The sequence below is a fragment of the Humulus lupulus genome, chromosome 1 (assembly GCF_963169125.1).
Source record: "Humulus lupulus chromosome 1, drHumLupu1.1, whole genome shotgun sequence".
Lineage (NCBI taxonomy): Eukaryota > Viridiplantae > Streptophyta > Magnoliopsida > Rosales > Cannabaceae > Humulus > Humulus lupulus.
Window position 1 is genome coordinate 106,894,323 of NC_084793.1, and position 24,363 is coordinate 106,918,685.

Below are 24,363 nucleotides of genomic sequence, written 5' to 3' on the forward strand. Positions count from 1 at the left end.
TTCCATATATTTATTCTTATGATAACTCGCTCACACATACAAGAGTGTGTTAACTTAATATGTCGAGTCATAGTTTCTCATACCCAATCATCTTACCCACAATCTAAGGTGATCCATCCATACGGTTCATAATTATATCCCTCCATACTAACTCTGGGATGCCCTAGAGTCATAATAGCATCTATGGCTTTTGATATTCATCTCTCACTTGCTAAAAGGTTAGGTAGTCAGCCCCCCCGATATACAGATTTTAGGTCTTCACACACATTCAAAATTCTTGGCTATAACAAGCATAAGGGGTGGTATAAGACTCTTTTAGAGTCTCCACCTTCATGCCAGTATCCATCGGAACATGTATCGGATCCTCATATCTTAACCTATCCATGTTAAAATAGTAGGGTTATTAGCCATTCCTACATGATTTTCTTTCTGTATTTTATTATTTGTAGAGGTATATCTGTCAATTATCAATCACAGATCATATACCAATCCTGATCATTTTCTTATTTGACTTTGTTGTAATTTGTTGCAAATCATAATACTGGCATGGACCTTTCCAACTCAAGACATCATCCTCCACATTAGTTTTCCTTGGTAATAACGGATTTCACTGTGAGTCCTTCACCAGTTCCCACTAATGCCTTATTTCATGTTTAACCTCTAAGGGTGACAAAAAACTCTAACTTTTATGCTAGTGTATACACTTCTTTCCCATAAGTGTGGTCGTCTCACCCTAACCACGACTATTTGGAAAAACTGTCAACTCAAATTCTCGTGTAAAACACCTATGTTCTTATTCCTTTATCCACTGTGAAGCACGAACAATTCCCTGTTCCGTCTACCCACGGGCACACCCTAGTCCTTGATGCACCGCACTATTAACTTCTCGTTTTAAGCAAGGATAGTGTCCACCGTACCATCCTCCTATATATGTCAATCACATGCATAATATAATACCATGGTGTGCTAATCAACCTTTATTTTAATTTTTGAAAATCTGGCACGCAACTATCCATTCAAGCAAACTTTAGGTCCTTATGTTACTTCAGCCAAGAGTATGGCAGTCCTCGAAGATGCTTTAAGTAAAGGCCAATGTGTTTTGCTAGTAGCACAATAATTCTAACATGTAAAACGTTCCTTTAGAAAATTCCTTACTGTTTCTATCTTAACTAAATCATACATGATCCCATCACTTCCCATAATGTGACCTTGAATACCACCTGGAGAAATTGGAACTCATCCCTTCTTGAACCTTACATGTAATCCATGCTTCCTCAGCCTCGGTAACATCAACGAAAATGTTACTTATGTTCTATTTCTAACTTGAAGTAGTCCCAAACATTCTCGATCGATCCAAATACAACTTGTCCAAATCATCCCTCTACTCACTGCTTGTTGAATTTATGTGGGCCGCTGGAGCATTGGTCAATTCAAGAGCCCTCACTTAAAATCTATCACACCATACTTGGTGCGAGAGGTTATTCTTGAAATGTTCCTTTCCTTGATCCTCAACTAGTAATAACCAGATCGAGGGTCAATTCCTGAGAGCAATGGCTTACCTTGCAACTAGACAAATGAATCATCCATCCTTAGCAATGGATACCTATTCTTGACAATTACTTCACTCAGTTGTCCATATATGGTACACGTTCCCACAAACTTGTCCTTCTTCTTAACCCATGATATTGACATGCCCAGTGGCAAGAAGCTCTGTCTAATAAATCCCCAAATCGAGTAACTTCTTTAACTAAACCTTTAATTCTTTTTACTCAACTGGTGTCATTCTGCATGATACCTTGGATACCAGTTCTATCCCTGCATTAGTCTGGTAACACACTCAATTCCTAGACGCGACAGCAATCCCAAAGAATTCTCACAAACCCATCTGAAACCTCACTGGCTGATCTAGTTTTCCTCTGGTCTAAGTGATATAACTCTGGTGGTACCTACCACAATAGCTAGGAATCTAGTGAATGCAAACAAGTCCTTTCATTTTAAACTCAGAAGTCACTATCTTTCTTACAGTCCATGGTTGTCCCTTATTTGGAAAACTAATCCATACTCATGATCATATCAAAATTCTCATATAATTAGCTCAATCAATTTTACGGTTAACTCTCTACCAGTAGTACTCTAACCCATCTCCTAGAAACTACCAACTTCCCTCGGCAGACACTAAAATCTCAAACCCCGTTGCATAATAATCATATAGTATGTACAACATATCTATGCCTCTACTAAGAGATATGTAGTACCGGACTCAATCAACACAATATAAAAGATCGAGAACTAGAAAGTCGACCTGTCACCTCTGAGGGACCTGCCTCTTACTCTGACTGTGTTGAGATGGACACTCGAGCTAGAGTCAAGCTATTTGTACTCCTTGGTCCTTCCTTCTTTGATCTCAGGAAATCCTTCGTGAAGTGCCAAACTATTCCACATAGAAAACATGCCTTCGCTCGGCATTCTCCCAGATAGAGTATCATGCACCTGGTGCATATCGAATAACTTCTCCAAGCCTCGTTGCCACCCTGGCGACCACCCTGAGTACCATGACCCCTCCTGACAGTACCAGGGGTAGTAGAACTGTTGGGGGTCTTTCTGTTCTGGTTGCTAGGGCCTCCGCCCCTACCAAATCCCCTAATTGGGGGTACCATTATCCAAGCTTCTTGCTTTACGACACTCCCACTCCATATCTCATCTCTTGCATTCTCAATAGCAAGGGCCCTCCCTACTGCTTGAGCGTAGGTAGAAATCTCATTTACTGGAGCAATCCTAATGCTCTAGGATATCCCATATTTCAATCCTTGGATGAATCGCCCCTTTAAGGCCACATTTGTTGGTACAATATCAAAACCAAATTTGATCAACCCATCAAATTCATTGACATATTTTGTCATTGTCTTACTACTCTGAACCAAGTTAAAAAACTCATTGGTCTTCCCAATTTGAACTGCATCAAAGTAATACCTCTTATTGAAAAATTGTCTAAATTCTTCCCAACCCATCATGACAACATTCCGGGTCTGGGATACCACTTCCCACCATGTTCGGGCATCCTCCCGCAGCATGTACGTGGCACAAGCCACTCTATCATTGCCTACCACTCCCATATAGTCAAGGATGGAGCTAATCATGCCCATCCACTGTTCAGCTCTGAACGGATCCAGGCCTCCCTCAAAAACTGAAGGATAATGCTTATGGAATCTTTCATACAGTAGTTCCCATTTGTTCCCACCCTTGGGTTAAGTCGAAACTGGTGCCATTGTTGACAAAACATACGAACCAATGTTCCCTGGTGGAACCCTCTATCTCAACCACCTATGTAGCCCTCTGGATAACCAAGACCGTTACACTGTGTAGTTGAAATAGTGCAGGACTTGCTAATCAAGTCATTTGGACAAAAATGTGAACCGAAAGTCAATAACCAGGTTAAGGTTAAAAGATTTTGATCGTAAATAGTTAATTTCCATTCAAATAGATGTTTGGTACATGGGATCCCAAAACAGGGTTTAATAGACAAATTTATAATTTTCAAAAGCTATATACAACCAGTGCCCATTCTGATGGAAAAATACAACTTTCCGGTTTCTGTCCCTGTACTTTTCCTCGGACGTGGCGTTCGAGCAGCTGACTGTGTACATTCTGCCCCCAAAGCTCTCCAACTCATGGTTAGTCCAGCTTCCCTTTTCCTTTACCTGCACCACGTAGCACCCGTGAGCCAAGGTCCAGCAAGAAAACCAGAAATAGCAACATATGTAGCAATAAGAACATTCAATCAAGCTTATCTCATTCAAACATAAAACAGAATAGGAATAATCAACTAATCAATGATAAACACATAATCTCAAGTTCTTAAATAATCAGGGTTGGCACACTTAGGCCGAGCCCCCTGTTGATCTTGCTAGGCTTGGCTCGCTTAGGCCGGGCTGTGCTCAGTACGCTTACCATTAGCCCTGGCTCCCTTAGGCCGGTCATTCTTGTATATCATAATAATCTACAAACACATAGTACAAGCAACAAATATCTGGGAATCTCAATCTAGCTCACTATCACTCGAGGGTACAGTTTTCTTACCTTGAATTCCAAGCAGATGATACAAAATGGTCCCAAGCACGATCCTCAGTCATGAGCCTTGGCGATAAACCTAGTCATAGTGGCCAATGGGTAATCATCAACTTCTTATCTAAATAAATACTTAGGAGACAAAAACTAGCCTTCGGGACCTCAATTTCTACTAAACCGGGTAGTAGAAAATTTTCCCGAGTGCCTAGGTTCGAGTCCCCGAGCCTTACCAATTCTAGAAACTAACCTAAGGTAAAAAACCCCAGGCAGGCTGTGACCTAACCCTAAGGGTCGTGGCGCGCCCCCATGTCAGAGGCTAAATCCTCAAGCCTCTGGGGGAGGCAGGCCGCGACTTGCCCCCCTAGGGTTGCAGCGCGCCTTCAGATCAGAGAGCCACCCAGGGCCATCTGGGCATGCGGGCCGTGATGCCCCAAAGGTGGGTCACAAAATGCCCCTATGAACCCAGATTTTCTGGGTTTTCTCCTCCTTCTCAACCAAAAGCCTCAAAAATTCCACCAAACCTCCAGCCAAACACAAAACCAAATCAAGAATATTTATTACCACAACCTAAATATCATAACTAAACTTGTAGAAACTTCATACTCTTATAAAACACCAAAAATCAATCCAAACCCAGCTAACAGAACCAGACCTCATGCAAACTTAACCTTTAACATAACTCAACATAATTTAGAGGTTTCAGTCTGAATTTCTTACCTCAAGTGGAAGTCTAATTCCTCAACAAATTTCTCTAAGTAATCCCAACTGAATTCCCTGGTTTGGTGCATGAATTCCTCAAGATTTCCCCCACAGAATTTCCCTAAGCTTGATCACCTTAACCCTCCTTCTATGTTTTTTCTTCAACTTCCAAGCACAAGTGAGAGAGATAAATCGTGAGATGGAGAGAGAGCTGAGAGTATTCCACCACTTTCTGACTATTCCTAAGAGTGTTACTGAATATATCTCTTGTTTAAACAAAAGACCATTATCCCCTTTAAGCCTATAATCTTCTAAGGGTACTAAGAGGTAAAATGGTCATTCCGCTCCCGGTTCTCGCTAATTCCTCAAGTGTTCCTAACATTCACCAATTAATCCCGTCGAGTCCATTTAATTTCCAAATATTATTCAATATCTATAAATCCCAAAATATCTTCTAAATTCCCAAAAATACCCCTAGGCTCCCCACGAGTTGGGTATTAAACCCTGCAGTGACTATTTTACTAATCCGCTCACTAGGACCGTCTCGAGCCATACACTACAAATATAACCTCATAATAATGAGGTGTCAACAATTTATCACATATAATCACATTTATGCCCTCAACAGGCCAAAATTACAAATATTCCCTTATAAGCTATAAAGGGCCCACATGCATATCGAATACTCTTAAACATGCATATCACATATTCATATAATCATATTAATCATGCATGCCACATAGTCACACATTTAACTATTTAAACATTCATATATACCAATTATGCCCTCCCGACACGCTAATCAAGGCCCTAAGTCTCATTAACAATTTTGGGACGTTACAACCTAATCTCTTCCTCTTGCTTTTGAAATCTTAGTTGCATGCCAGCAAACATCTGCTGCCAATTCTAGGGGCAAATGGAGTGTTCTGACCCTTACTATCACTTGCAATCCCAATATTAACAATGCCTAATCCAATTGACTACCTTGGGTACATAACTTCTTAATCTATCTGCAGTCAATGACTTAACCTATCAGGCATGATAATCATTTCCAGAACTATCCCATGAGAAAAACCAAAAAACACAATAACCACATGCAGTATGCATACCAAGACACAAGTATATAACGTTCATGCATCAATTAATAGGCCTTACTCCCAGAAGATATATTTATATAGGTCATGCTCTTTATTCTAGCATGCATGTAAGACACATATGTTCAATTAAGCAGTTATGCACATTATCGCGTTATTAGAGACCAAACCATGAGTCAAGCTTATCTTTAGCGACGAGTGTACATGCCCAACCAGTCTTCAGGAACCCTTAACCCTAGACCGCTCTGATACCAAGTTGTAATGCCCTGGTTAGCCAAGACGGTTACAATGTGTGTTTAAAATGGTGCATAACTTGCTAAGCCAGTCATTTGGACTTAAATGTTTAATTAAATACTAAACCAAGGTTAGGTGTTAAAAATTTTGGTCAACGAAGTAATCATTTTTCATTAAAAGTGTTTAGTTTATATAGGGGATCCCAAAAAGTGGTTACAGATGGATAAAAGACAAATAAAATACACACTAGTCGTTCTATGTGGCGAAACAGAGTTCAAACCTAGTTCCTCCCAAGCTATCCTGGTCGTGGCGATCGAGTAGGCTACATATGTACACGCCACACCCAAAGCTCTCCAACTCATGGCTGGTCGAGCTTACCCTTGCCCTTACTTGCACCACAAAGCACCCGTGAGCCAAGGCTCAGCAAGAAAAGTTAAATCAACAGATTCAACAAGTAATAGAATATAAACAACAAGCTTAGCAACAACAGCCTGCTCAAACAAATACATAATCCAATTTAGCAATCAATGAGTTAGACAAGTGAAATCGACAATTTTGAATATTTAGGACATGTTCAGACCCGACTTTCTTAGGTCGAGCTTTCTGATCATATTGCCGACCTCGACTCTCTTAGGTCGAGTTGTGTTCTGCACGCTTGATGTCGGCCCCAATGCCCTTAGGCCAGGCTCTCAGATTAGATATAATCAAATATATAGATCGCATAATACACATTCAGATGCATCATATACAAGCATGCCTAATCGAATAATCACATTTATAACCACAGTCATATCCCTTAATAGGGGTCCAAACCCCGATTACAACCCAGTCCAGTTCTCTTACCTCAAGTTCTATGCGATAGACGATACGGCCTCAAGTACGATTCTGGTCCCGAGCCTTGCGGTAATTTAGTCACAACATAAACACAATTTTATTAGGGATTAACTCCAAATCCCGAGCCTCACCTTAGACCTAAATTCTTAAGATTACTATTCCTAGTTGACAAGATGTTAGAAACATCCCTCGAGCCCCTAAGTGGGCTACTAAATGGTTTCCCAAACTCCCCGAGCCCTAATCCTAAAAATCAGCAAAACCACATTTCGGGACATCTGGCATGGTCGTGCTTGCAAAAAGTTTGGGCTTTCTGGGGTACTGGCGCAGTCGCTACCTAGTCAAGCGTGGTTGTGCCACTGGGCTTGATACGCCAATCTTTGATATTAAAAGATTGGCGAAGTCAAGTAATGATACGTCCAAGGCTAGCCTAAAGGCGTGGTCCTTGTGAAAAGAAACTTGAAGAGAGTTCACATGATAAGTCAGCGTTATGCAAACATGAAGATTGAACTAGGGGACAATTGTTATACCCATTTTTGAAGTATCACTACCCATCCACCCAGATCATGCCTAGGGCCTAGTCAATTGTCACTTTGTATAAATTTTGGGCCAAGACCAATAGCTTAAGCCCACACCCAAATGTAACGCTAACTCTTCAATACAAATAAGAGGAGTAGGTTACTAAGAAAGGGAAGGGGGTTGAGATAAAGAAAATGGGCGGAAAATTTGTGCAGAGAGAGGCTCTCCATCTTCAAAAGTGAAAAATACATAAAAGCTAAATACTAATGCAATCTATATCTTGCAAGATTAATGATAGTGACTAAGTGGAGGTAGGCCATCTTTTTGGGGCTGAACCACTATAAAACTCTCTCTCGCTCTCTATCTGTTATTTCACGGCACTAGATACATCTCATATACTTTATTTAGCTCTAAAAAATCTTCTCAATATTAGTCTTTGGGTGTTAGATGAGTTAAAGAAAAAACAAGTCGACCTCGGACTTGGAGGACCTCGACCCTGGAGTACCTTGGCCCTGAAGGACCTCAGACCTGGAGTTCCTCGGACATGGAGGGCCTCGACCCTAGAGGACCATGGACCTGAGGACCTTAGGACTGGAGGACCTTAGACCTAGAGGAACTCAGGCCTGGAGAGCCTCATCCTTGGAGGACCTTGACCCTGGAGTACCTCGGCTCTGGAGGACCTTGACTCCGGAGGACCTCAGGCTGGGGGACCTCGAGACCTAGGAAACTCAGTGAGAGGAGCCTATATGGGGCACCTTAGAGTAAACCTCATGTCACAAGTCCCAAGTTGCCTAAACTTGGGCATACAAGCCCCGAGACACCTAGACATCGGCACAAGTTTCTCGGACCTGGAAGAGCTCAGGCCTGGAGGACCTCGAACGTGGAGGACATCAGACCTAGAGGAATTCTGCCCTAGAGGACCTCAAGACCTAGGGAACTCAATAAGAGGAGCCTATATAGGGCACCTTAAACCTAGTGTGACTAAGCTTCCGGGTAGCCCCAAGTCTCCAGGACTCGAGCACAAGTTCCTTGGGCCTGGTGGACCTAGGACCTGGAGGACCTTAGACCTAGAGGACCTCAAGCCTAGAGGACCTCGGACTTGGAGGAACTAAGTTTTAGAGGACCTGAGACCTAGAAGACCTCGAGCCTAGAGGACCTCAAGACCTAGGGAACTCAATAAGAGGAGCCTATATGGGGCACCTTAGAATAATTATAGTGTCACTAAGCTTCCAAGAATCCTTGAGTCGCCTTGAGGACCTTGGATCTGGAAAACCTCCGGCCTGGAGGACCTCAGACCTAGAGGTCCTCAAACTTGGAGGATCTCGACCTTGAAGGACCTCAAGACCTAGGAAACTCAATAAGATTAGTGTATATGGGGAACCTTAGAGTAAACCTAGTGTCACTAAGCTTCCAAGAAGCCTCGAGTTTCCTAGAGTCGGGCACAAGTCCCAAGTTTCCTAAACTTGGGAATCAAAGCACCGAGTCGCCTAGACTAGGACACAAGTTCATTAGGCTCGGAGGACCTCAGATGCTGCAACATTCATCTTGTTTGGTTCCTTGAGGTCGTAGGAGCCTGAAGCATTCATCTTGCTCAGTTCCTTGAGGTCCTAGGAACCTAGAGCAGTTATCTTGCTCGGTCCCAAAGGACCTCGAAACCCGCAACATTCATCTTGCTCGGTTCCTTGAGGTCCTAGGAACTTAGAGCCGTTATCATGCTTGAACCCAGAGAACCTGAAACCTGCAACATTCATTTTTGTTGGGTTACTTCTGGTCCTTGAATCCTGGAGCATTCATCTTGCTTGGTCCTAGAGGACCTTGGAACTTGGAGAATTCCTCTTGATCGGTTCCTTGAGGTCTTAGGAACCAGGAGCAATTATCTTGCTCGTTCCCAGAGGACCTCAGAAGCTGCAACATTCATCTTGCTCATTTCCTTGACGTCCTAGGAACCTGGACCAGTTATCTTGCTTGGTCTTGGAGGACCTCAAAGCTTGCAACATTCACCTTGCTTGGTCCCTTATGGTCCTAGGAATCTGGAGCATTCCACTTGCTTGGTCTCGGAGGACCTCAAAACTTGGAGCATTCATCTTCCTTGGTTCCTTGAGGTCCTAGGAACCTAGAGTAGTTGTCTTGCTCATTCCTAGAAGACCTCGACACTTGCAGCATTCATCTTTCTTGGTTCCTTGAGGTCTTAGAAACCTGGAGCAATTATCTTGCTCGGTCTTGGAGTGTAGCACACCAAATTTTTTTAATTTAATTTTGTGCTTTATATTTTTTTTATTAATTGTTAAGTGTTAGAAATTTACTTTTAAATTGTTTGAATTTTTTGGTAGAAATTATGTGAATTACAAATTGTTAATTTTTTTATTTAATTATTTTATTTGTGAGTTCTAGAGATTTGATTGTGTGCAAGGAGGTGCATGCTTATTAGTGATGGAATAAAGCACTTGTGTGTGTGTGCATGGTATGCATGGTGAGCATGCATTAGTTTCCATGCATATTGTATATTTTCCTATTGATTAATTGTTTATATTTATTTAGTTTATTTAGAAAAAAAGGGAGAAATAATTGGGAAATAAATTGGATGAGGGAATAGAGAGAGGGGGCGTGAGTGTGAAATGAAAATGGGAAAGGGATTTTTCTCATATTTATTTTAATGTAATATAGAAATATTGGTGATAGGGCTATTAGTTGTCTTCTAGCAATTTTGGGTAAGTAGACTTGAAAAGAATTTATGGTGTGTGTGTGTGCGCTAGCCGTGTATAGGGAGAGAGCGTGAGAGGTGTGTGTGTGTGTGTGTGTGAATGGGGTAAGAGAAGGGTGATCTAGTTTCCCTTTTTGTTTGATTGACTTGATTTCTATGCAAAAATTAAGGAAAATATTGGAGCCACAATTTTGGGTAATTGTCTCTAGGGTGTAGCTAGGTTAAGAGGGGAAACAAATGATCTTTGGAGGCTCATTTGTGGTGGTTTCCGAGCATAGAGAGAGAAAGGGAGAGAAAGAGCACGAAAAGAGAGAGAGGAAGAGAGAAAGAAGGAGAAGAAGATTAGGGTTCGAAAATCCCTAGATATTTGAATCTCTAAGTCTAAGCTCACTTCTTCTAAATCATAAGAATGTTTGGGTGCCGAAGGATTGGTTAGCTTTTGTGTTCTTGAACACTACCAAGGAGGGAATGAGAATTCTTGCCTCCCCCCCGCCCTCCTTTTTTTTTGCTAATATGATGATGAGTTGTGATGTCTTGATTAACGTTTTGTTTTGTTGAATAATTGGATTTTTATGTATGTTGATTGTCTTCTATGTTTTTAGAAACATGCTAAGGATTTTTGTTTATGGGTTTGTAGGGTTGGTTGATGTCTTGAGCCTATAGGGTTTCGGCTAGGGTAATGGTTTTCATGTTGCTATTGAATCTTTATTTTATTTTGCTCTTAGAAAGCATGTTAGAATTGTTAGATGTTGTATTTTGTTTTGGGTTCATATGATTTTAAGAAATTGGATTTGTTGTTATTGGAACATGTGGGTTTCGACTATGGTATATTATGTATAGGGTTTCCTTATTCTATTTAATTATGAGCATTTTTGGAATACCAAGTGATTTTAGGCTTGTTGGATTTTTATGGTCCTCGGATGTTGAATTGAAACAATGGTTTAAAAAGAGATTAAATTATGTCACAAGTTATGCTATATGTTAAAATAAGAAAAAGTATAAAATTTTGTACATGTGTTCATAAACTAGTTGAGAAACCATATGATTTTATGTGAGAATGCAAGTTTTAAGAGATAAGGAAACTAAATATAACATGTGCTAAAATTTTATTTTAAAAACATGTACATGTTCTAAGCTTTCGAGCACGACTAGTGCATCTTGACCAAACTAACGGTAATTCATAAGTCAAAAGAGAAAAATGAGTTATTATGTTTTCACTTATGGAGTTGAGATCTTGTCTCTAGATTAATTCGTGATTAGTCTGACCTACCCTAAGGCGGTTCATTAATTTTCAAATTAATCTATCGTGGACTAGTAACTATATTTTGTGTGTGTTATTTTATGTGTTGCATTCGTGCATCATGTTTACTATTCCAAATATAAACTGATATTTATTATATGCATTAATTCATTATATTTTATTGATTTAATTTTCAGCAACATGTCAAATCCAAACCCTGTAACTGCTTTACTTGCTAATGAGAAATTGACTGGTGATAACTACATGAAATGGAAATCAACATGAATATTGTGTTGAAATGTGAAAACCACATGTTTGTCCTTAATGAGGAATGTCCTAAGGTTCCTTCTCTCACTACTGCCAAAACTGCTATAGAAAAGTATGACAATTGGATCTTATCTAACAATAAGGCTAAATATTATTTGCTTGCTAGTATGAGCGATGTGCTCAGAAAGAAGTTTGAAAATGTAATGCCCTACTACCCAGGGACCATTATACTATATATAATAGTGCAAAACTCACTAAACGAGTCATTTGGCCATAATTGTGTAACTAAACGTGATTAACGGTTTAGGGTTAAAATTTTTGGTCAAAGATACAAACGTTTCACTAAAACATGTACTGTATACATAGGATCCCAAAATACATTTGAAAGGTTAATTAAAATAAAAGAGTTACAACCTGCCGATTAAGCGGAAAAATAGGGTTTGACCCTAGTTCCTCTTTAAACCCTCGGCCGTGGTGGTCGAGCAGCCGCATATGTACACATCGTCACCTAAGCTCTCCCACTCAAGGATGGTCCAGCTTTCTTTTACCTTTACCTGCACCACATAGCACTCGTGAGCCGAGGCTCAACAAGAAAACTGAAACATGCTCATAAGTAGTTAAACACATGATACTAAATCATAATAAGCATGTCTAGCAGTAATAACCCTACTCATGCATGCATACAGGTACAAATAAATAATTATGGAATCATTTTGGGGCTTGCATCCCTAATCAGATGACCAGCGAGTCAACCTAGGGTCTTTGCCCTGAGTAGATGACCATAGAGTCAACATGGGGTCCTTTGCCCTGTCCCCTGTACAACCAGCTTTGGAGCTGATCTAGCGTACTCGGCGCTAAGTTTTCTCTTACCAATATCTCAGTCAAGTGTATGATGCGCTCCTAGTTAGGCTAGATCATATGGACCAGGGCTTAGCGCGCCATCTCCCTGCTTGACTAATAATTCAATGCCTTACGACCAACATTCATTGTGTTCATGTCGTCCTTGACTAATAAGTCAATGCTTTATGACCAACACTCGTTGTGCTAATGTCGTCCTTGATTAATAAGTCAATGCTTTACGACCAACACTCACCATACTAATGTCATCCTTGACTAATAAGTCAATGCTAGGTATGGGACTAATAAGTCACCCTAGGGCCCTTAGCCCTATCCTCTGTATAAGCGTACCTAGAGCTGACCAGCACCCAACGTGCTAAGGCCATTCTTGACTAATAAGTCAATGCCAGGATATGAGACTAATAAGTCACTCTGGATCCCTTAGTCCTATCCTCTATTTAAGCGTATAATGCATTGACCAACACTCAACGTGCTAAGGTCATTCTTGATTAATAAGTACATGCTAGGATATGGGACTAATAAGTCACCCCAGGTCCATTAGCCCTATCCTTTGTATGAGCGTACTTGACGCTTCTGGTTTGCCTAACCAAAACGACCAGCGCTCAGCGCTATTGCCGCCCTTGACTAATGAGTCAATGCTTTTTTATCAGCGCTCAGTGCTATTTCCAACCTTGACTAATAAGTCAATGCTTTACGACCAGCGCGATTGTCGTCCTTGACTGATAAGTCAAGCCTTTCTTAATCAGATAATGCAAACAGACATATATCATATGTCAAATATTCAGTTATAAAGCATTCAGCTTGCTTAATCAATAATCACAAGCATAATCATAATCATGCATCACATGTACCACATACTGGGTGCAGTTTTCTTACCTTTAGTCGAAGCATAGGTTACCTAGTCACAACCATAATATAGAGTCCCATAAAAAATGAGTAAATAAAGGCTTCTGAATCGAGTCCTAGCCTCCGGGACGTCAAATCCTACCAATCTGGGTAGTGGGATCGATCCCGAGTCCTTAAGTTTAAGTTCACATGACTAAAAACACAACCTGGCCAAAAATGCTCAGGCAGGCCGCGACTTGACCTTCAGGGTCGCGGCGCGCTTCCTAGATAGACAGCTCTCTACTTGGGCTTCAGGACGTGGGCTGCGACTTGCCCCCTAGAGTAACGGCACGCCCCTTAGGCAGAACCCCTCCTGGTCGTGGGTTCACACAGGTCGCGATGCCCAAGAACAAGGTCGTGACCCAACCTCAAACCCAGCCATTTTCTCTTCTTTTTTTTCCATCTCAAAATCCTCCATATACCTATCCAAACATATCCAAATCCCAAAAACAAAGTTCCCAAACATCCAATTGGCCCAAAATCATCAAAACCCGAGCCTCAAACAACTCAAAAACTCATCAAAACATAAAATCCAATCAAAGCTTCAAAAACTCAAAAAATCAAAACTTAAAGCTTGGATTCCCTCTGATTGAGTCGTTTCCTAGTTAAATACTCTGGCTAACAAGCTTCTAATCTTCCCTAGAATCGTTATGACTCTAACCTTGCTTGAATCCGAGTCCTAAAACTCGAGTTTCCTTCAAAAATGCTAACGAACGCCAAAAAGAGAACGGAAGAGAGAGAGAATGTGACTGAACGTTCTTTTTATTTCTGATAGGTTACTTCGAACTTAAGTAACCTCAAGAAAATCCTAATGCTCAAGGTCCCAAAAACGCCCCTGGGGTAAAATAGTCAAAATTCCTAGAATTCCCTCCTGGCCTCACTAACTCCCAATATATCATCAAATAATCATTCTCATTACCCAATATCCCGGTAATGTGCTAAATACCCAATATACCCCTTGACTCACACTGAGTCAAATATTGGTCCCATTATGACTTTTCCACTAGCTTGCTCCCTAGGATCGTCTCGTGCCGAGTAACCCAAATATATCCACATAATAATGTGGCCCCACACATATATCACATATATGTAAAATATACCCTTAACGGTCCAAATTACAGAAATTGCCCTTTTAAATAAAAATGGGCCCACATGCATATTTAATACACCAAAACATGCATATCAAGTCATATTATAATATAACTCACATAATCACATATTGATACATATATATATCACATAATTTCCATAATTTTCCATCCTGGCTCCCTAACCAAGGCCCTAAGCCTTATTAGGTAATTTTGGACGTTACAGAAACTGTTGAAACAACCTATGAGATTTGGGAATCTATACAAGGCATGTTTGGCCAACAATCTGATAAGTGCAGACATGATGCTACTTGAAGCTTCATGAATATGAAAATGAAGAAAAATGTTTCTGTCAGAGAACATGTCCTAGACATGATCAACATATTGCACGATGCGAAAATCCATGGTGCGACCATTGATGAGAGAACTCAAGTAAGTGTGATACATGAATCTCTCACACCAACTTTTGCAGCATTCACTACTGACTATGTTATGAACAAGTTGGAATACATTAGGACCCAACTGTTGAATGAGTTACAAACTTTTGAGTCTCTAAACAAAAGTTCCACTAAGGTTGAGGAGGAAAATGTTGTTAAAACCAAGCCTTCCACTTCAAATGGTAATTCAAAGAAAAGGAAGGGTGGCTAAGGAAAGGACAAACAGATATGACCAACAAGTCTTCCAAGAAGAATAATTCTGCAAAGAACTCTAAAAAGAAGGCACCGAAAGAATCATGTTTTCATTGTGGAGTTGACGGTCATTGGAAAAGGAATTGTCCTAAGTACTTGGCTGAATTGAAAGAAAAAAAAAAGTGTAAATTTGATTTGCTTGTTTTAGAATCTTGTTTCGTGGAAGGTGATTTTTCATCTTGGATAGTTGATTTTGGAGCCACTAATCATGTTTTTTTTTCTTCGTAGAGTCTCAGTACTTCGAGGAAGCTGGCTCATGGAGAGGTGACCATGAGAGTTGGAAGTGGACAAGAGATCTCGACATCTAAAGTTGGAAAAGCTCGCCTAGTTTTTTATAATAATAAATTTATTGTGTTGGACAATGTTTATTTTTTTCCTGGATTTACTGAAAATTTGATTTCCTTATCAAAATTTCATGAACAAGGTTTTAATATTTCTTTTAATAATAATTCAATTGTTATTTCGAAATATGGTTTTGACATTTCTCTGTAAAGTCTGAAGGTGGACTTCACAAGTTAGAATCCAATGTCGAGCATGTTTATAATTATGAATTATTTAAATTGAAAATTTTAGATCTATTCAAAGAAAAAAGATAGATTTCGATAGTGAAACATATCTGTGGCATTTAAGAATGGGACATATTGGTCTAGACAGAATTAACAGACTAACAAAGGATGGTCCTTTAAGAGAACTATCTATTGGTTCTCTCCCAGTTTGTGAATCCTGCCTAGAAGGAGAAATGACCAAGAGACCTTTCTCTGGTAAAGGTTCAAGAGCCACATAACCACTTTAACTTGTACATACGGACGTTTGTGGTCCACTAAATGTCCAAGCTAGAGGATTTTATGAATATTTCGTCACTTTCATTGACGATTATTCAAGAGATGGTTACCTATACTTGATGCAAAGGAAATTTGAAACCTATGGTAAGTTGAAAGAATTCTTAGCAGGAGCTGAAAAGAAATTAGGTAAATCACTAAAAGTACTTCGATCAGATCGAGGCGAAGAGTACTTAGATTATGAATTTGAGGACCATTTGTGTGAGCATGGAATTCAATCCCAACTCACTGCACCTGGAACTTCACAACAAAATCGTGTTTCAGAAAGGCAGAACAGAACCTTATTAGATATGGTTAAATCGATGATTAGTTTCTCATCATTGCCTTTGACATTCTTGGGTTATGCAATAAAATATGCTCTAACATACTCAATGTTGTCCTACACACGTGTCTATTCAAAAAACACCATTAGAATTATGGAATGGTACTAAACCTAGTTTACGCCATTTCCGTATATGGGGTTGTCCTGCACATGTGCTTAAAGGAAAGACTGGGAAGTTGGAATCATGCACTGAAGTGTGCATGTTTGTAGGATATTCAAAAGAAACAAAAGGTGGTATATTTTATAGTCCTAAAGATAACAAAATGTTTGTATCTATAAATGCTACTTTTCTGGAGCATGACTATATAAATAACCATAAACCTCAAAGTAAATTCATACTTGATTAATTGGTCTCAAGTAAACAAGACCAAACACCAGCAATGACAAATGAAAAACGGCTAGAGGATATCGCTAGTTCTAGTCATAACAATAGAGAGCTTCGTCGTAGTGGGAGGGTTGGTAAACAACCAGTACGCTATGAACATGAAGTTCATATGCTTGTGTCTCACACAAACAACAATGATCCATTGACATATAGAGATGCAATGGAAGATTCTGACAAAGAAAAATGGCTAAACGCCATGGACCTTGGAATGGAATCGATGTATTCTAATTCTGTCTGGACTCTTGAAGATCAACCTAAAAATGTAAAACCAATTGGTTGCAAATGGATATTCAAGAAGAAGAGAGCAGATGGGAAAGTGGAGACTTTCAAAGCAAGGATAGTGGCAAAATGCTACACACAGAAAGAAGGAATTGATTATGAAGAGACTTTTTCACCTGTGGCCATGCTCAAATCTATTCGCATACTCTTATCCATAGCTGCTTGGATGGATTATGAAATTTGTCAAATGGACGTTAAAACAACTTTTCTGAATGGCTGTCTTGACGAAACCATTTATATGTCTCGACCAGAAGGGTTTGAAGTTAAAGGTCGGGAGGAAAACGTTTGCAAGCTTCTTAAGTATATTTATGGACTTAAACAAGCTTCGAGATCTTGGAATCTTAGATTTGATGAAACAATCAAAACGTTTGGTTTTGAACAAAACATTGATGAACCTTGTGTTTACAAACAAATCAAAGATAATATTGTGGCATTCCTCGTTCTTTACGTTGATGATATTCTACTCATTGGGAATGATATAGAAATATTATCAAAAGTAAAGAAATGGTTAGATGAGCAATTCCAAATGAAGGATTTGGGAGAAGCCAAATATGTTTTGGGAATTTAGATATGTAGAGATCAAAAGAACAAAGTTTTGGTACTGTCTCAGGCAACTTATATTGAAAAAGTGCTAGAACGCTTTGGCATGCAAAACTCCAAGAAAGGAACTATGCCAACCCGGTCAGGAGTTAAATTTTCTAAAGAACAATGTCCACAAACACCTCAGGAAGAGGAGGACATGAGACAGTATCCCTATGCCTCTGTAGTAGGCAGTCTAATGTATGCAATGTTATGCACCAAACCTGACATCTGTTATGCAGTAGAGATAGTCAGCCGTTATCAATCCAATTCAGGATTAAGTCATTGGAAAACAATAAAGAATATTCTCAAGTATCTTAGACATACTAGAGATTACATGCTTATGTATTCAGGTGGAGACCTGAACCCCATTGGATATACTGATTCTGATTTTGAATCATACATAGATAGTCAAAAGTCAACATCTGGATTAGTTTTCACACTTGGAGGAGGTGTTGTAGTTTTGAGAAGTATTAAACAATCAAGTATTGCAAACTCCACCATGGAAGCCAAATACATAGCAACTTGTGAAGCAGCTAAAGAGGTTGTGTGGCTCAAGAAGTTCTATATTGATTCTGAAGTTATTCTAGGCATGGATCAACCACTTGTTCTGTACTGTGATAACAGTGGGGTAGTAGTTAATTCAAAGAAACCCAGAAGTCACAAGAGGGGAAAGAACATCGAGAGGAAATATCACTTGATCTGGGAGATATTCAATCAAGGAGATGTTATTGTCTTGAAGATTGCCTCTAAAGATACTCTTGCATATCCATTCACAAAGACTTTATCTATTAAATCTTTTCAGGGTCATGTAAGAAGCATGTCGTTAAGGTAAATGCCTCATTTGCTTTAGGGAAAGTGGGAGATTGTTGGGAATTGTGCCCTTAAAGAAATTGTAGTTTACAATGGTCTTAAGAAAATAAGTGAATGAATTGAATTATTGTATATATGTAGCTTATGTACTATATTATTATTAATAATATTAAGTAAATATCATAAAATTCTCAAGTTCATCTATGTGGTCTTAATCTCATATTGGTATGAGAGGATCGAGATTGAGATAATGAACTTAAATAGTTTGCAGTAAAATAAAGTTATGGAATCTTTACATTAATTACTGCTAGTACGGTCCACTAGTATTATGAATACATGTGACGTAGATCCGGGTTACTAGTGTAGTAAGACACTTTAGTGGAGGTACTTTGCATGCTGAGAGTATGTAGAACTGGATCAAATGTGATTTAATAATACTTGTTTAAATACCATTTCGCAGTATTATAAAACACATCAAGTAATGATCATATACAAACTAATCTTAATCCTGAAGTTACTATGAACTCCTATATATGTCATTTGATCATTTGATTCATGCATTATGGTTTGTTAGAATGATCAAGCTAAGAACTATTGTTTTGGGGACTCAATGATGTATACAGCTAGGGACATAGCTTAACAGATATGGAATCTATACATTCTTATAGATTGAATGATGGTTCCCTATTGGGTTGCCTTTCGGAACTGAAAATGTTATTGACGTCAAATTCATAATCAGATTATGAATTAACCTTCACTAGTAAAGCCAATGGTACACTAGGAATCAAGATATAATTAAAAGGGTAAAACAATAATTTTATTCCCACTTAATTACGAATCATCAATAGAGGATTAATTTGCATGTAATGATTATATCAATGAACACTTTATGATTACAATAAAGTACTCAGTAAATATATGTCTTTAATTCTCAAGAGTACAGTCTCATATATTATAGTGGAATAATCATGAAATTAATAAATATGATTATTGAATCAAAGAGTTTCAGTTAATAATCTCTAATTTATTAGAGCTTGGAATTATTGGTCCTAAGTCCCCGGGGCAGCTCTATCAACACTAATCATGGTAAGAGTTGATACAAGGGTCAAACTGTGAATGAGCTATTTTAGAGAATATTTATTTTTCGGGATAAATGTGCAATTATGTGATAATTGAAGTTGCACAATTTATTATTGCATTTGTGCAATTTTTGAAATTGTGCAGAAATAAAATAAATTTATTTTAATAAATTATTTTATTTAAGTGTGAAATGATAAATATGGATAGTCAAAATTGGTTTTGATAATTATGTTTATTTAATTAATAATAAGAAGATAATGGAAATTCAAATTTTGAAATTTGAAATTTAAGTTGTTATCTTTTCCTTAAAAAGATGATACCTTATTTGAATTTCTGATTATTACTTAATTAAAATAAAAATGCATAAAAAAAAAATCAAATCCCATTTTTCAGGGAGAGTGCCACACGCATAGGGCTTCTTGGACTGCACTATGCGTGTAGCACTACTGATGGTGATCAGTTATTGGTTTTTTATTTTAATTAATTAATAAAACATTTTGAAAAAGGTTTTAAAATGGAGTGTAAGACTTCGTCTTTAATCATTATTATTATTAAAGATGGTAAATTTTATTATTATTATTATGTCTATGTATTCTATATGATAGAAAATAGAAGCAGAACAACAAGTTTTTACACAGAGAAGAAAAAACTATCATCTTTTTCACACAAAAGAAAAACCTTTCTCTCAAGCCTATAATCAAGAGTCTCATGTGTTGAGAATACTTTTTATTCACAAATATTGATTCTTGTTCTCTATGTGCCCACCCACATCTTGAGGTGTAGAGAACGTCTTGGAAGATCTAGGTGTGAGTACTCTAGCGAGGATAGGAAGATCAAAATATATACGAAAAGATTCAAGGATTCTTGATAGGCTACAAGAGGTAATCATTTCGTATTATTTTTACATATACATATTATATTGATTAACATATTGCATATTAAAGGATCCTCATAAAAAGTTGTTTATATGAAAAAAATTTGTTGTATACAATACTATCATTACCGCAATTTCTGTTGTACATTAGGAACTGCTCCCAACACTATTTACCAAGACGCTTCCTACAGAGTCATTTATGGGTCATGGATGCAATATGGGATTAAGAGAGATGCCTCACTTGCTTTGAGGGCAAGTGGGAGATCGTTAGGATTAATTCCCTAAAAGCATGTACATACATTTTATTGATTTAAATAAAAGTACAATTTTATTATTTTTTAACATTATAATTATTGTTTGAATTAATTATATAATAAAATTAGGAAAATCCCATATTCATTCATGAGAATATGATCGTGTATTAGTACGAGAGAATTAAGAACATATATAATGAATAAAATAGTCATTAACATATTAAAGTAAGTAATCTTTAATGAATGGATACTAGTGCGGTTTACTAAGCATACTGGATGTAAGTGATCTAGATTCGGATTACTGACGTGGATAAACATCTTAGTAAAGGTACTGTATATAATAGAGATTATATATGACATGACAAATATGGATTAATTATCTTTATAATCTCACCATTTGCCATAAAGATTTAATTCTTATCATAATAGATGATCATTTGTAGATCAATCTAAATCATGAGTAATCATGAACTCCTGTTTGTGCTTATTAGATCTTTTGATTCACTCGTTAAAGTTTCTTAGTATAATGAGGCTAATGACTTTTGTTTTGGAGATTCAATATCATGAATGGCTGGGAACATGATTTACAATAACGGAATCCATACTTTCCTAACGGATCGAATATTGGTTCCCTTAAGGGTTAATTTTAGAACTGAATAGTTATTGAGCTCAAATCTATAATTTGATTATAGATTAATTTATTCGCTAGTGAATTAAAGGTACTTAAGGACCAAGAGGTAATTATAATGGTAAAATGGTAATTTTGCCAGCTCTAATTAACGAATCAATAAATGGAGGACAAAACAACATTTATAATCAATGGATTACTAGAGAAAATTCTGTAAATATAATTCTATAAATACTTAGAGTGCAATTCCATATTTATAGTGGAGTAATCATGGAATTAATAAATAATATTATTAGATTAAGGAGTTTAATTAATAATTTGGTTGATTGGAGCTCGTATTATAGGTCCATGGTCCCCATATCACCTATGTCCTACATTGTCAAGGGTAAGGATGTCAAAAGAAAGATTTGTAGAGAGAATGACTTAATTGCAAATGAATTAATTTTCTAGGGCAAGGAAATAATTATGTGATAAATATATTATCTTAAATATTAATTAAATAAACAAATGATAAAATTTGGGAAAACACTAATGTGGTGCCACTCAAGGATAGAAATATCCCTCGAATTTGAATTTGAATTTCAAATTAATTTGTTTATTTAATTATATTTAATTATTCTTTTTAAATATGATTTAAATTAAGTAATTAAATAAATGTAACTGATTAGTTTTATTTTAAATAAAATTAGTTAATTATCTTTATAAACTTGAAAAGAAGTGATACTTTTAAAATGTTGAATTAAGCAGTTAACTATCAGACTCTCTCTCAAGAAAAGAAACGATAAAATTTCTTAAACCTAAAATTCTAATTTCAATAGCCTCTCTCTTCTAAAACCTCTCTAGATCTCATGTGTTGAGTACTTCTAGAGAGTCTAAATCAATCTTTTGAATCCTATATGCCCACACACGTCCTTGTGTGTTTGATGATTGGTCTGGAAGATCAAGGTGTGAGCTTTCAGAATAAGGATAGGAAGATTGTTGATTTATACAAAAAGATTCGTGGACTTGATAGGCTACAATAGGTACTATCGAATCTATTTGTATATGATTTAATATATCTATATATGTACGATCCTGGCTGGTATTAATAATTTTTTTAAGAGATCCATTCCATTGCATATCCTGATTTATCATATTTAATACACACATTTACTTGCCTACTGCGACTTCATTTATTATAATTATTGTATTTCTTTGACAGACTTCCCTCATAATAAGCTACGGTTCTTCAATTTCAGTTTTATCATCGGAAACCTAGTCGCTAGTGTCCTCGAAGAAGTGATTACCTTTTATGTTGATAAAATGATAAGGATTAAATAAGCCAACTTTTCGAAGATTGGTTGTGGTGACCAAAGTCTTACAACTTTAATCTGCGTTAGAAAGTTTGGACTAGATGACCGCTCTTCAATGAATTTTGTCATTGGGATTTAGTCGAGCCTAAGGACTTATCATCAACCAAATATTTTGTTAGAAATTTAAACAAAGTAAAAGGATTTTGATCATAAGAGTGGAAAAGTAATTACCTCCATGTTGAAAAGCCAGGATTGGTGGTCGGCATATCTATAATTAGAAAATACTTCTTGAGATATTCATCGACATTGGACTTATGGGTTGTATCGACCAAGTACTTATTACTGTTTTGATGGTAAAGGTGGAAGAAACTCGTTCCACACTATCTTGGATTCGATTTTAAATTGAACATATAATTTATTTTGAGTGAGCTGGGAGTGGGCCATTCTTGTTGCTTATATAATATATACAAAGCAGATAACATTCTGTATCTGTTTAATGTTATTTGGAAAGGTGGGATCACAAAATAATTGCGCACGTCTTGAAAATATGAATCAAGGGAAAACATGGCACCCGCTTCACTATAATAAGTCGACTGGGTTCTAAAAGCTCCTCCACATAAATTTGCTCTCTGGTCAGGTTTTGCGAATTGCAAAGGGAAATTTTAGGTTCTATCATCATAACATTGGAAATTTTTTTAATATGCCAACTTAAACACTCCTCCCATTAATGTGCCCCCGACCATGTTTTGTACAAAAATACCCCTTTCATAAACACTCCTCCCATTAATGTGAACCCATGATTAATTTTTGTGTTCTACATCAAAAATTTAAGGCTTTAATTATGCTAAACATGTAGATCTCGAAAAATACTAAGATTAAAAAAAATCAACTAAAATGGACATTTAAGCAAAAAGTTATGGCTCACCAAAATTTTCATCAAATTTCAGTGCAAAAACATTGATATAGCATTGATGTACCATCAATTTTGCATCATTTTGGCCAAAAATTAAGTTTCATGATTGCATCTGTTATACCCAAAAATTGGAGATAAAAAACGTGGCAATAAAGGTGACAAGTGGCAGTGCATGATCAGTAAAAGACACATTAATAGTCAATAAATACATTGACTCCTCAGAGTTGCGATAAAGGACTCAGTAGACTGACGGAGAATTTGGACTGCTTGAAAGGTGTCATAACCAAGCCAAGTGCACCTTGGTCCGAGGAAAGCTAAGGAAAGTGCATCCTAGGAGGCTAAGGAGAATGCATCCTAGGAGAGCTAAGAAGAGTGCATCCTAGGAGGCTAAGGAGAATGCATCCTAGGAGGCTAAGGAGAATGCATCTAAGGAGAATGCATCCTAGGAGAGCTATGGAGAGTACATCCTAGGAGGCTAAGAGAATGCATCCTAGGAGGCTAAGGAGAATGCATCCTAGGAGAGCTAAGGAGAGTGCATCCTAGGAGAGCTAAGGAGATTGCATCCAAGGAGAACTCAAGAGAGTGGTCCTAGGAGACCCCAAGGATTTGGTCCGAGGAGAAACATGGCATGCTAGAGAAGAGTGTCATGTTAGGGAAGAGAAGTGCATGTCCTACCACCATGCATGTCCTACCACCATGCACGTCCGACCAACAAGTGTATGTCCTACCACCATGCACATGTTCGACCAGCACTTACATGGGTGGTCAGTAGGAGGTGGATCAACTAGCTAGAGGAGGACTCAGTCAAGATTCCCATAAACAACTTCAACAAGATATGCGGGAATCTCTCATTCTTCCCACAAATGGGGGGTTTGTTACATTTTGAATTTTGAATGTTTCTTTGTAATTTAAATGTAATAAATATAATAAAATAT